Below are 16,414 nucleotides of genomic sequence, written 5' to 3' on the forward strand. Positions count from 1 at the left end.
TTACATATCATACGTTTAATTACATTTAAATACAATTATTATATTTTAGTCTCAAGTATTTGTTGGATTTATCGATTTTGCTCGCTCAGTACAAATTGCGGATCGGTCGAGCGACAAATCCGACTTCTCATCTCTCAGAATACAATGACATACTTCAACGAAAATGTGCTAGTGTGCGTGTTGTGACACTAGTCATTCGTCCGTACACAAAAAGAGAACGAGGTTTGCAAGATTTGTCTTTGACGTGTGTCATTTTCTATGTATTTGTGTCGTCATTACAGAGGGCCTACCGCGAACCACGTTTGACGTGTTGCCTCCCTGTCACACTTACGTATGAATTTACAAGTGCCATAGAGAGGCAACATGTCGAACGTGGTTCGCGGTAGGGCCTCTGATTGGATTTTGTATGTAAGTGTGTGAGAAGTGCGACTGTGTGCACCTTCCCCCCGCGAAAAATGGCAGAAAGATTTGTACGGTGAGATATCGCTTGGGCCCCTCCCTTCCGACGTGTCGGAAGCCGGTGTTGCTCGAAGATGGCCACTCATTTAGATGGCATTTAAATCAATAAAGAAAAACTCAATGACATTACATGAAAAGGGTTCTAATCTTGTACGGGTTGAAATACGAGGATCTCACAGTTAGATTCTAACTTTATATCACTCAAATATAATTCAATAAAGCTACATCTTGATGAAATCGCTAATAAAAGTGAACTCTAAATAGTACTGGTGAATAAAACTCAAAATATCATGACCAAATATATTTAGATGCGAGGTCTGCAAGGTAACTACAATTTCTATTCGAATTTTTAACAATTAACGCTCCAAATTTAAGCTCACTGGCCAGCAATTTCGGAACTAAAGTTTTTCGATAGAAAGGAGGATAGGTCAATTATAAATAGTGCTGCAGACATTTTGTACTAGTCATTGAGTTTTCACTTCTGTCGGCACTCCCGGAGTGCAACCCGTTTTTTTTTCGTTATTCATTTTCATATCATTCCATTTGTTTTTTTTGTTTAAGCAAACATTGATCACTATCAGTTTGTCTATACGTGGTTAAATAGGTATTTATCTATGGGCCACCAGTTGCCTGACAATTAATTCAATCTTTCTTAATACATGCTAGCGTTAGGACTCACCCTTCTGGGCCCGATTCGAATTTTGAAATAGGCATCTATTAGACATCTTTTAGACATCACCAAGATACGATAACGATATGTTTTAGATCTAACCTGTCAATTTTGACATTTGCGCGATTCTGGAGATACTCTTGAGCGATTTCCACAGGATATGACTTAGAGATCCAATTCACATCTAATAGATATCTTACTCTATCTAACGTAAAAGTGACATTGGTTGCCCGAGTTGCGCTGCAAAAGAGAGCTAGTTGATATCTAAACTACATATAACGTATCTAGAATGGATCTAGGACGTGTCGTCTCTTGTGAATATCTTGAAGTTCGAATACGGCAGTCTGTCAAGGGTATGCCCTTGACATGGGTTTTATGTCTGTTTTATGACGTTTTGACCCTTAGCTTAGGTACTAGTTGCAAGTATCTTTTTTATGGGCTATTTGAAAACTCGTATTTAAGTAAGGTCAACTGAGCTAATTGGCATCATTCAAATTATGTGGCCACTGTAAATTTACTGCCATCTTTCGACAGAAGATTAAAGCTGTTAGAACGCCATTTGACTTTGATCCTTATTCTTTCACTGGTATGTGTTAATTGTTAAGTAAATATTGATATTAATGCCATTAACTCGACTGTAGGGCAAAGGTTATGGCGCCATCGCTTGGAAAGATTGCATCATACCTTTGGCCTATTCTATAATGTATTGCAATGACAGCTTATGTTGATGTAAGTAGTGCATAGTTATATTTCGCATTTTCACGGAAACGTACGAACTCAGTCGCGGTACAAAAAGTGCTGAGGTTGACTGAAGTAGCTTGACAAATACGAACTTTCCGAGAAAATACGATAGAAAACAATTATACACCACATCTGTAACGTTACTGAGGTTGCAATTTCCATGTTACTTTTCCAAAAAATACCTAAAACACAAATAAAAAGCCGACCGTTTAAAATAATATTTTGCCGGCATGAAAAACAGTTGTGCAAAATGGCGGCGGCGTAAGTGCGTTGGAAATGCTGAGTTATTTTTATCAGTAATCTGAACGAGTGGATGAAGGATGATTATCACACCGGATTTTATTAATGTTTCTTTGTATTTGAGTACGAAACTGTAAAAGTTGACTTATATGTTTTTTAACGTAGGTATACATATTTTTACAGCCGCAGCAGCCGGCCTAGCCAAGGTTACAATCGCTATCGCTTCGACAACGAAAAGCTTTATGTCTCTCTATCACTCATCCTTATTAGTGCGACTGTGACAGTTGCGTTTCGATCGCTACGGAGCGTAAGCTATTGGCATCTTAACGCGGCCAGGAATAACGTTACGACTCGATTCGGGAAATGAATTAGAGATTCACTAGATTATGAAATAGTAAAGATATGTGACGTCCCACGGCAAAAGGTACCTTATGGCGGCTGGCGCTTACGTCGCATAGCGCCGCAATAATATTGGAGCGGCGTAAGCGCCTACCGCCATAAGGTTCCTTTTGCCGTGGGACGTTTCATATCTAGTGAATCTCTAATTCATTTCTCGCATCGCGCCGTCACGTCAGTGCATTCCGCGCGGAGTGCATCAACGCAAGCGATGATATTGGGCCCGATTCGGATTTTGAAATAGACATCTATTAGATATCTTTTAGACATCACCAAGATACGATAACGATATGTTTAAGATCTAACCTGTCAAATTTGACATTTGCGCGATTCTGGAGATACTTTTAAACGATTTCCACAGGATATGACTTAGAGATCCAATTCACATCTAATACATATCTTTCTCTATCTAACGTAAAAGTGACATTGGTTGCCCGAATTGCGCTGCAAAAGAGAACTAGTTGATATCTAAACTATTACGTATCTAGAATGAATCTAGTACGTGTCGTCTCTTGTGAATATCTTGAAGTTCGAATACGGCAGTCTCACGACGCGATTCGGGAAATGAATTAGAGATTCACTAGATTATGAAATAGTAAAGATATGTGACGTCCCACGGCAAAAGGTACCTTACGGCGGCTGGCGCTTACGTCGCATAGCGCCGCAATAATATTGGAGCGGCGTAAGCGCCAACCACCATAAGGTTCCTTTTGCCGTGGGACGTTTCATATCTAGTGAATCTCTAATTCATTTCTCGCATCGCGCCGTCAGTGCATTTCGCGCGGAGTGCATCAGCGCAAGCGATGATATTATACCAATATCCAAACCTTAACAGATTTTAAATTTTAATCTTTAATTATGAACAAAATAAACTCATATTTCGGTAGATATTAGTAAAACGGTGTGATAGAAGGTCCAGGTAAATACAGAAAGAAACTTGAGAGGAACTCCACTCAAATAATGAGTCCACAGAAATTATCTCGATTGAGACATTTCTGCCTACATCACTCCCTGACGTCTCACTTTGAATAAAAATATCGCTTGTGATGTTGAAAACTTAAGAAGGTGAATGTAAAAGGTAATTTTTTAGGGTTCCGTACCCAAAGGGTAAAACGGGACCCTATTACTAAGACTTCGCTGTCCGTCCGTCCGTCCGTCCGTCCGTCCGTCCGTCCGTCCGTCCGTCTGTCACCAGGCTGTATCTCACGAACCGTGATAGCTAGACAGTTGAAATTTTCACAGATGATGTATTTCTGATGCCGCTATAACAAAAAATACTAAAAACAGAATAAAATAAAGATTTAAATGGGGCTCCCATACAACAAACGTGATTTTTGACCAAAGTTAAGCAACGTCGGGCGTGGTCAGTACTTGGATGGGTGACCGTTTTCTTTTTGCTTTTTTTTGTTTTTTTTTTGCTTTATGGTACGGAACCCTTCGTGCGCGAGTCCAACTCGCACTTGCCCGGTTTTTGCTGAATCATGCAAACACGGTTAATGTCGCACCAATAAAAGTCTGCAACGGATTTGATAGCCCACGCAGTGTAAGTGTTATTTATACGTCATAATTTCATAGAAGTTTGAAGTTTAAAATGACACTTGTACTGCGTGGGCTATCAAAATCGCTGCAGACTTTTTACGATATAACTATATAATTTGTCATCCCAATTTTCCAAAGCATTGATCAGCCTTAAGGATGACTCACGCTTGACCGGGCCGGGGACATTTCTATGATACAACCAAAACGTCACTTTTAACACTGACCGACCATTATCATATCGGTAACAGATCAATTAACAAAAATTCGAATACGCCTGACTACGCACATACTTGGTAGCTTTGGTACCACCAAAAAGAATAGATAGTATAGAGGGGTCCTGTCATAGTAATTTATGTAGTCACAGTAAATTTACTGCCATCTAACGACACACGACTAAAACTCAAAATGAAAACGTATTAAATTATCAAGAAAATGTATATATAATGGGTAAATGATTTTATTATTTTTATATCATTTTTATCCATGTTCGTTCGCTGATATCTATGTGTTTACATTGTTAAATATGAAACGGTGTCGTCGTAGGCTAAAGGTGTGTGCGGCATCCATCCGAGAATGACTTTTTCTTGTTTTCCGAGGCACGTTTTTTTCCTTAGACTTTATTCATCTTATACGAAGTTCCATATGTCTTTGCTGCGAGTATGTTGTGGATGTCTTGACGAGTATAATTTCTCGTTGCAAAGTTTATGATTGTCACGTGTCTAAAGGAATATATCACTTGTCAAGCACAACACGCACTGATGTAATTTCATCCAACGAGACACTACCTATATATACTGAACTACTAAATGTGACTCAAATTGTACAAATGTTATGCCGAATATTCGGCGCTTCTACGAGAGAGGAGCCGAATATTCGGTTACGGTATTCAGCCAAAACCACTATTCGGGGCATCTCTATAGTAAAAAGCACTACAAGTTCGCAAAAACCAACTTTTCGAACGCTAAACATATTATAGTAGCTTTTGAGCAACTGTATTAAAAAGATAAATTTAACTTTCGCGCTTCACAACGAAATGTTATCCACTAATATGATTAGAACTAATGGCTGTCCACTAATTAATACGAAGTGTCAGTCTGTCTGTCACGGTAATTAGTTTTAGTGGTAATTTACATTAAATTAACGTACGTTTGTTTATTAGCAACATCATGTTATATTTTACTTTGTCAAGTTATTATTTGCGAATTATTTCAAAATGTTCTCGATCCAATCTCACCTGTACCCGTACCAAGAGTCACTGACAGTGTCAACACTGACATATACGCCAACAACTACGTAATTTGCTTTCTAATACATCTCGCTCGCACTTATGTCAGTACGAGCGAGATGCATAGAAAGTATATTAAGTTCACGTTGTTTATCTGCCAGATTCAAACTTTAAGATACATCAATTAATAGATCTAGAAACGATATGAATCACATGTGTCAGTGTCAAAAGTGACATTTTTGGTAGTTACGTGGGTATTACGAAATACTTACCGAGATATCGCGTAATTGTATTATTAGATAAGAAATATTAATTACTCGTATTAAAAAGTAAAGAAAAAAACAACGGGTTGCACTCCGGGAGTGCCGACGGAAATGAAAATTCAATTTGGTCATGATATTTTGAGTTTTATTCACGTACTAGAGTTCACTTTTATTTGCGATTTCATCAAGATGTAGCTTTATTGAATTATATTTGAGTGATATAAAGAATTTAACTGTGAGATCCTCGTATTTCAGCCCGTACAAGATTAGAACATTGAGCTTTGTTGCTTAATATAAAAGTCTAGTTTTAAATAATTGACCTGATAACGATACGTTATGACTAAAGTTCTTTGGTGAATAACATTGTCCGTGACACATGACGTCAGCATTACGCTACGCGTTACGCTGAATCGAGTTTATCATTTTTTCCCCGCCTCAAAAAGTGCTCAGCGCCGCTAAAGAAATTTTCACTTCAAAAATTACATATGTATGTTTAAAAGTTTTTCTACAGTCAAGTGTAACAATATGGGTTCACAAACCATCTCAAAAATATGTCCCTTATGTCAGCGAATTAGGAACTATGAGACATATTTTTGAGTAAGTTGTCTACACCCATATTTTTACACTTGACTATACATATCTAAGGCATTAGCAGGCGTGGCTCACTCCGCGATTTCTTCGCTTTGCTACAGGTAGCTAAAACTACATCCGTTCGACCCCAATTTTGGGGTTTGCCATAAGCCGCGCGTGGCGCAGTCGCCACCTAGCGGCCATATCCGTGCTGATCGTGACAGACGCGTTTTGTTAGAGAGTGAGTCTTCTGTACCTAGTACTATTATGTATTCTGTGGCATTAGGTAATCATTAAGTGGGTGTCCAAATACGCCTAATTCTAAGAAATAAATAGCGGAGAGCCCAATAATCGACAAATTCTGGGACGTAAATCACGCAAATAGAGTTCGCCCCCTAACCTACCTTACTCAGCGTCTATAGCCTCTGACTCATCAAATTACGTGACTCATCCCAAAACGTCAAAAGCAATTTCACGAGATTCGCACAAATCACGAAAGCAACAGATACATTATACGCCCAACAAATTACCATAGACATAAATAGTGTCTATAAATCTGCCTAGCCCTGTAGGCTAATGAATTCATTCATGCCGGCCGCATTAGCGTCTATTTAGCGTCGGCGTCTAGTCATCGCTATGGAAAATGGCGTCGCTACGCTTGCGCGAACGTAGCGTCGAGCAGCAGCCATAGAGTTCACTATACTCTGTATCTTTAGGAAGTTAAATAAACATAAACCAACCATTTTGTACATTTTCGGGTAGCTATTTTATAACATTTATTTGTTAACTGACTAATTACAAAACCGCCTGGACGACTTTAACCTACATTATTTGATCGTGTAATGTTTTCATCTACCCTCAACTGGCTTAACAAGCCATTTGAGATGTCAATTATACGTTTCCTTTTTTATTGTGGAACGTACCACACTATTACAATCCATACCGATGTCAATCACAATGAAATAAATAATCAACAACTCTGGCCAACGTGGGTCGTTGATTTTTTCATTGTGATTGACATCTGTACAACAACAATTTATAGAGCTATTTGAGGGTAGGTTTTGTTTACTTTTATTTAAATTCCTAAAGATACAGAGCATGGTATAATAATATACTCCGCCTGGTACTCTCTTCCCTTTTCTAGGTCACCTGACTGACACAAGCCTACGTCATCATGCGACAGCGCTATATGATAATATGCGATAGCGCTATATATAGCGGCCATGTTATTGTGACGTAGGCTTGTGTCACTCTGGGAAAAGAAGACCATATTTTATTAGACTAGGATACAGAGTATAGTCGTGTATAAATCTGTGCCTAGCCCTGTTAGACTGTAGATTAATTAATTGCGTAGGTGTTGCCCTCTAATGGAGTCAAGTGTGATCAATTGGCTGTTAGCGAATGATAATAAACTTGTAGACCTACCTGTAGGTCAGGGTTTAAGGTGGCGTTCGGATTCAGACAGCACCCAGCTTTGCTGCTGGAGTATTGCAGCGCGACAATATTGCAGTCTGAATCCGAACGTCGCCGTAACAATTTGTACCTTTTGATATCAAAATAAGGAGGAGGATAGGAGGAGGAGGATTTAATAATGAGGAGTTGGTGACCGGACCCAATATCATCGGCGAAACGAAATCCCACAGACTTCGCTGGTTCGGTCATCTATTAAGAATGGGAGAGGATCGGGCTGCCAAGAGGGCGTACCTGGGAAGACCGACTGGTGGCCGCCCGGTAGGTCGGCCCAGACACCGCTGGGGAGACAGTGTGGAAGCGGATCTGCGTCAGCTTCAAGCCGACAATTGGCAGGAAACGGCGCAGGATCGGGAAAAGTGGCGTGCTCTCGTTTCGGAGACCAAGATCCTCTTTGGATCGCTGAGCCATATTAGTTAGTTAGATATCAAAATGTACGTCCAGAACCCCTAGTGTAAATTTCATTCAATAGTTTTTGTGTGGGATTTTGAACGGCGCACCAGCAAGCGGGACGTTTTGGAAACTCAAAATTCCATACAAAATGAGACTAAAGGCAAACACATCGCTTCAAGCTATCTAACAGTGGCAGCGTGTCCATAAAAGCCGATTCCCACCTGCTTGCCTGGTTTTGGACGTTTGAGCAGAGTTGTAAAAGAAATATGTAAGCCAAATTAGCCCCGACTTGCCTATGGATATGTATGACGCGCCGCCACTGCTATCTAATGAAATTTACTGTAGGTACAGGCCGCGTAGCCAAGATGCCAATCGCTTACGCTCCGTAGCGATCGAAACGCAACTGTCACTGTCACACTAATACGGAAGAGTGATAGAGAGACATAATGCTTTTCGTTGTCGAAGCGATAGCGATTGTAACCTTGGCTAGGCCGGCTGATCTCCCTTAAATACTTTACGACTTACGCAGAGTACTACGTAGGCGATCAACACGCGAACGCGAAGCGAAGCGATACGGCGCGGGGAGAATCAATCCTTTGATACCTATTTAAATTGTATTTTTCTTAATTACTCGTAATGCATGTTAATTATAAGATGTAATAATGTTTTGAAAAGATGTGTCCCGCCGAGTTTGTTGCCGGTCCCATATTGGGATACCCTCCTCCAATTGAGGGGGGATTTAAATCTTCTCGGGGCAGAGGTGTACGGTTGGAGCCGGTAAAGGTTTATTTGACGTTCATAAGCGCATTGTAATATGCCTACTTTGAATAAACTATTTTTTATCTTTATCTTATCTTTATTGAAGTGTCCTACGTGGGCGATCTAGTAGTAGCGGTTGACCAAAATCAGCTGCAAATGGTGTTAGAGGTATGAAAATCGGCACGATTAATCTTTAGGCCATTTGAATCAATTTGACCCGTAGCACCAATAAAAAAAAATAAACGGAAAGGAGTTATGACGTCATCTTATTTTGTATGGAAAAATAAAAAAAATTGTTCAGAAACCTATCGTGTGTGGTATTAAATGAAAGGGCATTTTGAGCCGGTTCTAAAAATATATCACATTATTATATTTCCGTCACTTGCATTCAATCAAAATAAAAATAATATTCAAAACATACCAAGTTTGGGCGCCTCCAGATACGAAACCGTTGAATTATTTTTTGCGAAATATACCTCAAGTAATACCCAATATCCTCATATCTAACCCCAAGAAACCAATGTCGAAAATATTTAGTTGAAGTATTTTTTTTTTATTTTTTATTATTACAAATTGTGATCTATCAATCTATCAATGAAACGGCCTCCTAGCCTAGTCGATAGTGACCCTGCCTATGAAGCAGGAGGTCCCAAGTTCGAATCCTGGTAAGGGCATTTATTTGTGTGTTCATCATCATCATCACAGAAATAAATGCCCTTACCAGGGCTTGTATATGATGTGTATATGGGAATTTATTTGTATGATGATGATGGTGAACACACAAATAAATGCCCTTACCAGGATTCGAACCTGGGATCTCCTGCTTCATAGGCAGGATCACTATCAACTAGGCTAGGAGGCCGTTTCATTGATAGATTGATATATCACAACTTGTAATAAAAAAATAAAAAAAAACTTCAACTAAATATTTTCGACATTGGTTTCTTGGGGTTAGATATGAGGATATTGGGCATTACTTGAGGTATATTTCGCAAAAAATAATTCAACAGTTTCGTATCTGGAGGAGTCCAAACTTGGTATGTTTTGAAAATTATTTTTATTTTAATTGAATGCAAGTGACGGAAATATAATAATGTGATATATTTTTAGAACCGGCTCAAAATGCCCTTTCATTTAATACCACACACGATAGGTTTCTGAACAATAATTTTTATTTTTCAATACAAAAAAAAGATGACGTCGTAATTCCTTTCCGTTTGTTTTTTTTTATTGGTGCTACGGGTCAAATTGATTCAAATGGCCTAAAGATTAATCGTGCTGATTTTCATACCTTTAACACCATTTGCAGCTGATTCCCGAATTTCAGGCTGTACCGCTATCACTAATCGATCTCGTTGCGAACGCGAACGCCTTGGGCCCGCCGCGCCGCGCCGCGCCGCGTTCGCGCGTTGTTCGCTTACGTAAGACGAAGCGTAACGAAGCGAAAGTATCGTCCAGAAAGAAATGACTAGCGCAAGTACCAAGTACCTTTTGACATCAAAATGTACATTCAGAATAGGTATTCCCGACGTATGTTTGTAGGTAGAACATTCAATTGTATAACTCCAGCGCTGAGACAATAACATCGCATTATAAAGGCGCTTACACACGCTGTCACCGCGTCCGGGACTTTGTGTTACCCACGTCACCTTTAGCCATTCAAATATAAGCCTTAACCGGGTTTAATTAGAAACGAAATTAGCTTGGATTAGGGATATAAAGGTAGAATTGGAGAAAATAAGTTTGAAAGGAAACTTGAAGAGTAATTCATGGAATCTATTTTATTGACCGAGCGTTAGCGAAGGTCTCCATTTTAGCTTGTGCAGGTCGTATTTACTCGTATCTATCAATTCACGTGAAATTTTGTGAGCACTAGAAGAGTCCTGAAATTTGGTATGTATGTTAATTAAAGGTCTCTTTTTCATTTCCACACTATTTGACATTTGGGGACCTCCACAAACCGCCGCCATCTTGGAAAATGTGTAGGTACCATCTTGGAGAAGTTTCCATTTTACTCGGAATTCAAGTTTACTATGACAATGTGATGTAAAGCAGCATTAAAGCGGTTTTACTTAAAAATAGCGGCTCGGGGCCACTTACAAAACTATACACGGTAACATACCTAGTATATAATTGCAGCTGCCTCTCTCAACCACGTCGCAGCAAAGCTAATCCCTTTACGTAGTGACGGTAAACGAACTGCCGTGCATTGAATGCCTTTTGAGAAGTTAAGCTCCGACGTGCTTAAAGCTGGCTACATTCATTCACCTACCGTAAAACACTATAACATTGCGTTTTCAACATAACTTTGCCCACTGCGTCACAGTTCAGTATTTTATTTTATTTTTTATTTTATTTATTAGGCACACAAAACAGATAACATTTATTACATGGAATAATTCTTTTCAGAGCAGGTTTTTGGTTGGGAATGCCATCCAAAGCATGTATGCACATCATGAAACAAATATTAGAGCGAAAACTACAACTATACTAAGACTACTATACAAACTAACTTAATTACACAATAATACAATTTTAGGCACAAAACATTGAGGAAATTAAAGACATTAATGAAACTTAATGTAATGGTGATCGATGGCAAAGAACTTCCATAACCTGTTTCCGAAAGATTGCAAATCTCGAGTTGAATATATCAATATGGCTATGTTTAGATACCAGGTCGTTGTACAGACGGCACATTCTTACAATAGGGTTGTAAAATGAAGTATTATTTTTATACACTTGTAGAGCAAAAGTCTTTGGGGCACGGGACCTGAACCGGGGGGTATTAAAGTACAAGGGAAATAACTTAAAAGTAGTTACAGATACACTTTCTTCAGAAATAAATAACTTAAATGTAGTTACAGATACACTTTCTTCACTCTCTTCAGAAAGTGTATTTGTAACTACTTTTAAGTTATTTCGCTTGTACTGAACTGTGACGCGGTGGGCAAAGTTATGTTGAAAGGGCAATGTTATAGTGTTTTACGGTACACGTCTAAATTTTGTTTTTAATCGACTTCTAAAAGAAACTTCACTTCGTTCTACGTCGGGATCTTTTTCTTGATTATTAATTTAATTACATACCTATGTATACAGTCGCCATCAGATATAATGGAACGGCCGAGGTGCTCAACAATATCTGAACACGCACTCAAACGCCATGACAGTATAGACGTACTCAGATATTTGTTATGGCGACTGTACTTCGATTTTTCAAAATCGGCTGGATTGAGAAAAAGTGTTTTTTTGAAAGGATATTATAATTTTCTGTACAAAACAGTCTACCGATTTTTGCGAGGTAGGGGCACGTAAATGTGAGACTCCGATTGTTAAAATTTTCTATAGAGATGCAACGGATAGTTGTTTGGCCGGATACCGGATACCGGATATTCAGCCTGACTATCGGCCGAATATCCGGTATGCGGCCGCCGAATATTCGGCCAGCGGAACTATACCTACATTTCGGTTTTTCAGGTGCGCATTCTGTAGGTTTGGCCTGTTTCCTAGTGAACATTCGCGCGGACACATTTCTAGGTTCGAAATGAGTGCGCGTGCAAGTCAGAGATATGTTTAAATTATTTTAAAATAATAAACAAGTACGATTATGATCAAGACTGTTTCTTAAATCCAATTAGTTTACTCCGAAATCAAGCACAGTTACTATCCGGTATCCGGCCGGATAGTAGGCCACTAACCGGTATCCGGCCGGATATTAAGTAACCGAATATCCGGTGCATCTCTACTTTAAACGTTCGAACATTTTTCTCACTAAGATCGCTTGTATTGTTGAACAGCACGCGTTATTCACGGTTATTCAGATAACAGTCTTTGAAGACTCTCGTTTGTAACTCATCTCTTTGTAACCGGAGTTTTACAAGTACGTGCTCACATACGAGGATACAGCTTGAACATATCACCTCTACCATAGATATAAAGATACAGAGTGCTCATTCCACACATCAGTTTTAGTACCAGTACGACTATTATTTTCGTAGTCGACATCTAGCATCGAGTAGCGGAATTATCAGGCTACTTGACAATTTTAATCGAATATTATAACCGAATTAACCGAAACTCTCTAGTTTGGTCACCTCAGTACAAAGTCCACAACCACATTGACCGTTTGGAGAGGATACAAAACATTTTCTTGAAATCTTTAGCTTACAGAACTGGTACATACTTTGAAAATTCATCATTAGCGGCAAAGCACTTTTGTATCCCTTCTCTCCTTAATCGTAGAAATTACTTAGATATTATGTTTCTGTTTAAAATTCTTAAAGGTAACATCAACTATCCTGATCTCCTAAAATTAGTGACGTAAAGTTTGGTTGTCCCCGTCTCCCCTTTCGACCTAGATCTTTATTCCATGTGAGCTTTTCTCGTAAGAACTATGCTAGACATACCTTTTTCAGACGATTCCCCAGTTTCTATAATAAACATTTGTTCGATATTGATCCTTTTAATTATTCTTTGTCTAGTCTAAAAATGCTTCATCATTATCATTTCGGCCTATATACGTCCCACTGCTGAGCACAGGCCTCCTCTCATGCGCGAGAGGGCTTGGGCTATAGTCCCCACGCTAGCCCAATGCGGATTGGGGACTTCACATACACCTTTGAATTTCTTCGCAGATGTATACAGGTTTCCTCACGATGTTTTCCTTCACCGAAAAGCTAGTGGTAAATATCAAATGATATTTCGTACATAAGTTCCGAAAAACTCATTCGTACGAGCCAGGATTTGAACCCTCGACCTTTGGATTGAAAGTCAGACGTCATATCCACTCGGCCACCACTGCTAGGCCAAAAATGCTTGTGAGACTTAAACTCTTTTAGTACCTAATTCCTAACTTGTTTTCATTATTCCTTGAGATTGTATGCTTATAGTTATGTATTTTTAAATTACTACGTTGTTCTTACCTACCGTTTTATTTTATGAATATTGTGTTTAATGAACCTCCAGGTCTGTTTGTATCACCTCTCAGTTTCTGTATACTGTGTACAACATATGTAATATGTTTATTATGACTGTTTGTGTTCTAAATAAATTAAAACAAAAAACTCTATTTTCAACTCCTTCTGATTTTAATATTAGTTGTAGTAGATTTCGTACATGTAAGATCCTTCACTGCAAACGAGATACGAAAAAAATGTTTTTTTAGACAATGTTTAAAAAAATCACAAAAAATATGTATTCATTTTTTTTTCAAAATTGAAAAACCGATAACCGTTCGTCTTATAATTCTATCTGTAGTGCAAAAAAAGGAGATACGATTCAAAACTTGTCAAAAATCGATGAAAACCTCGGGTAGCCCCTTAAGAACACTATCTAGGAGGTCTAGTTCAATTTTCGGTCTGTGTTATCGGCCAAGCGTGACACAAAGGCCGATGGAATTAGCCAAGTTACTCTAATTAACCCCAATTTGTTGATTAGTTAATGAATATGGTCACGTAACCGTAACTCATGTGCCGAATGCGAATGGATAATTGGATAATACAATTATATACAAATGTATATACTTTAATTATTAAATGGACGGCTGACATCAACAAAGTGTTGAATGTAAGGGTTGTAAAAATAGTTGTTATGTTGAGGGTGTACACGGTATCGCATTTAGAATAAGAAAAAATAATTAAAAATTAACGTGGAAAGAAAGTTTTTAACTCGTGCTAATGTATCTTACAAAATAGAGAATTTTACACCCTCTATGTACATTTTTCTCAGAGCATTTATTGGTCATTTAGGGCCCGATTCGGATTTTGAAATAGACATCTATTAGATATCTTTTAGACATCACCAAGATACGATAACGATATGTTTAATATGTAACCTGTCAAATTTGACATTTGCGCGATTCTGGAGATACTCTTGAACGATTTCCACAGGATATGATTTAGAGATTCAATTCACATCTAATAGATATAGACGTAAAAGTGACATTGGTTGCCCGAATTGCGCTGCAAAAGAGAACTAGTTGATATCTAAACTATAACGTATCTAGAATGTATCTAGTACGTGTCGTCTCTTGTGAATATCTTGAAGTTCGAATACGGCAGTTGGTCAGCAGACGCAATCGAGGCTTAAATTAGGTACGTTTACGTATCAGTTTGCAAAGGTAGATTATCATTTCTGTTCTTATAGTGTAAAAAATAATTAAAACAACAACAAGTAGCGAACCCTCAATGAACGAAACCTACTTTATCACTCATTACAATTATTTACAAAAAGCTTTTCATCCCAGATTAACTTTTTCACAGTTAAGGCCCATTTACATGCCACGATTTTCGGAGTAATAGTACGAGTAGGTTGCCAATGTAATCATTAAATTTGTGTTCGATAGTGATATACGAAACTGTTGACGAAAACGAAAACCCGCTGCAATTTAGGAAATGCAAACAGGGAAAATTTTTACAAGCAGTAGATAGTAGATTTTTACCCGTAATCCGGTAAATTACCGGTATTTCTCATATTAAGTATTTACCGCTTGGATTCCCTACTGCAATTACTAGTATTTTATACAACTTAAGTAGTAGTAGTAGTAATCACTTTATAACTTTCTCTCTCTTCCTCTTCTCCTTTCTTCTTCTTCTTTCTTTTTTCTCTCTCTTTTTTTTTCTTTTAACTTTTTTTAAGTCCTGTAAACGGGTGGAAGTAGGGTTACCAGACGTGGAATTTTCCCGACATGTCAGGAATTTCGGCAGTTTGTCACGAATGCGGCCGGAATAGTCAAGAATTTTAGTGAATTAGCAAACTTTTTTATTATGTACCTAAAAAGGGACATTATTATAATTTACTTACATAAATCAAAAACAAATCAAACAATGTATCAAGCATATATATAGTTGATATTAAACTTTCGTGAGACATATTTTAAATTGTTTATACGACAACGGTTTCACTCACTTGAATTTTTAGTCGCTATTGGCGACATGTTTCGGGCCCGTCGGCAAACATGTCGCCAATAGCGACTAAAAATTCAAGTGAGTGAAACCGTTGTCGTATAAACAATTCATATATATAGTTCGTTTTTTTTAGCATCATAAATAAGGTAAACAATCTTGATGTGTATTTTAATTGAAAAACAGATTTTAAAAATAAGTTACGGTAAATATGTAACAATTATGAATCTAATACCAAAAAGAATAGATAGTATAGAGGGGTCCTGTCAAAGTAAATTTTGTAGTCACGGTACATTTACTGCCATCTATCGACACACGATTAAAACTTAAAATAAAATTGAAAATGTATAAATGAATTAAAATATGTTTACGGATATATGATTATTAATTTTTATTGTTCCACAATGACCCATGTTCTTTCACTGATACGTGTTAAAATTGTTAAATATCAAACGGTGTCGCCAACGCCATCTAAACGACAATAGGCCAAAGGTGTATGGCGCCATCTATTCGACAGTGACTTTTGCTTGACATCCGAGGCACGTTTTTTTCTTAGACTTTATTTATCTTATACGAAGTTATATATATCTCTGCTAATACGATCATTTATATTCTTCTGCTTTCATAAGTAATAGTTACTGTTTTTTAAAAAGCGTTTTTCAATTAAAAGACATGTAAAGATCGCGTACCTTCTTGCAAGTTCTTTCTAATGCTAAAAAAACGAACTATAGATATCGCTTACGGCTTATAACGCCTTTTAAACCAGTATCGTATAAAAATAATGTTT

The 16,414-nt window shown here is 37.9% G+C and overlaps 2 protein-coding genes across 3 annotated transcripts in view; one reads left to right on the forward strand and one right to left on the reverse strand.

Annotated features, from left to right (window-relative positions):
• Positions 1-16,414, reverse strand: part of LOC134675908 (uncharacterized) — a 369,748-nt gene that overhangs the window by 336,457 nt on the left and 16,877 nt on the right. The window lies entirely within an intron of this gene.
• Positions 7,606-16,414, forward strand: part of LOC134675745 (nucleolar transcription factor 1-B-like) — a 56,065-nt gene continuing 47,256 nt past the window's right edge. The window contains exon 1 of the mRNA XM_063534055.1: positions 7,606-7,609. The gene's annotated coding sequence lies outside the window, so the exon portion shown is untranslated. The remainder of the gene's footprint in view (positions 7,610-16,414) is intronic.

This window comes from Cydia fagiglandana, chromosome 23 (genome assembly GCF_963556715.1).
Source record: "Cydia fagiglandana chromosome 23, ilCydFagi1.1, whole genome shotgun sequence".
In the NCBI taxonomy this organism is placed as follows: Eukaryota; Metazoa; Arthropoda; class Insecta; order Lepidoptera; family Tortricidae; genus Cydia; species Cydia fagiglandana.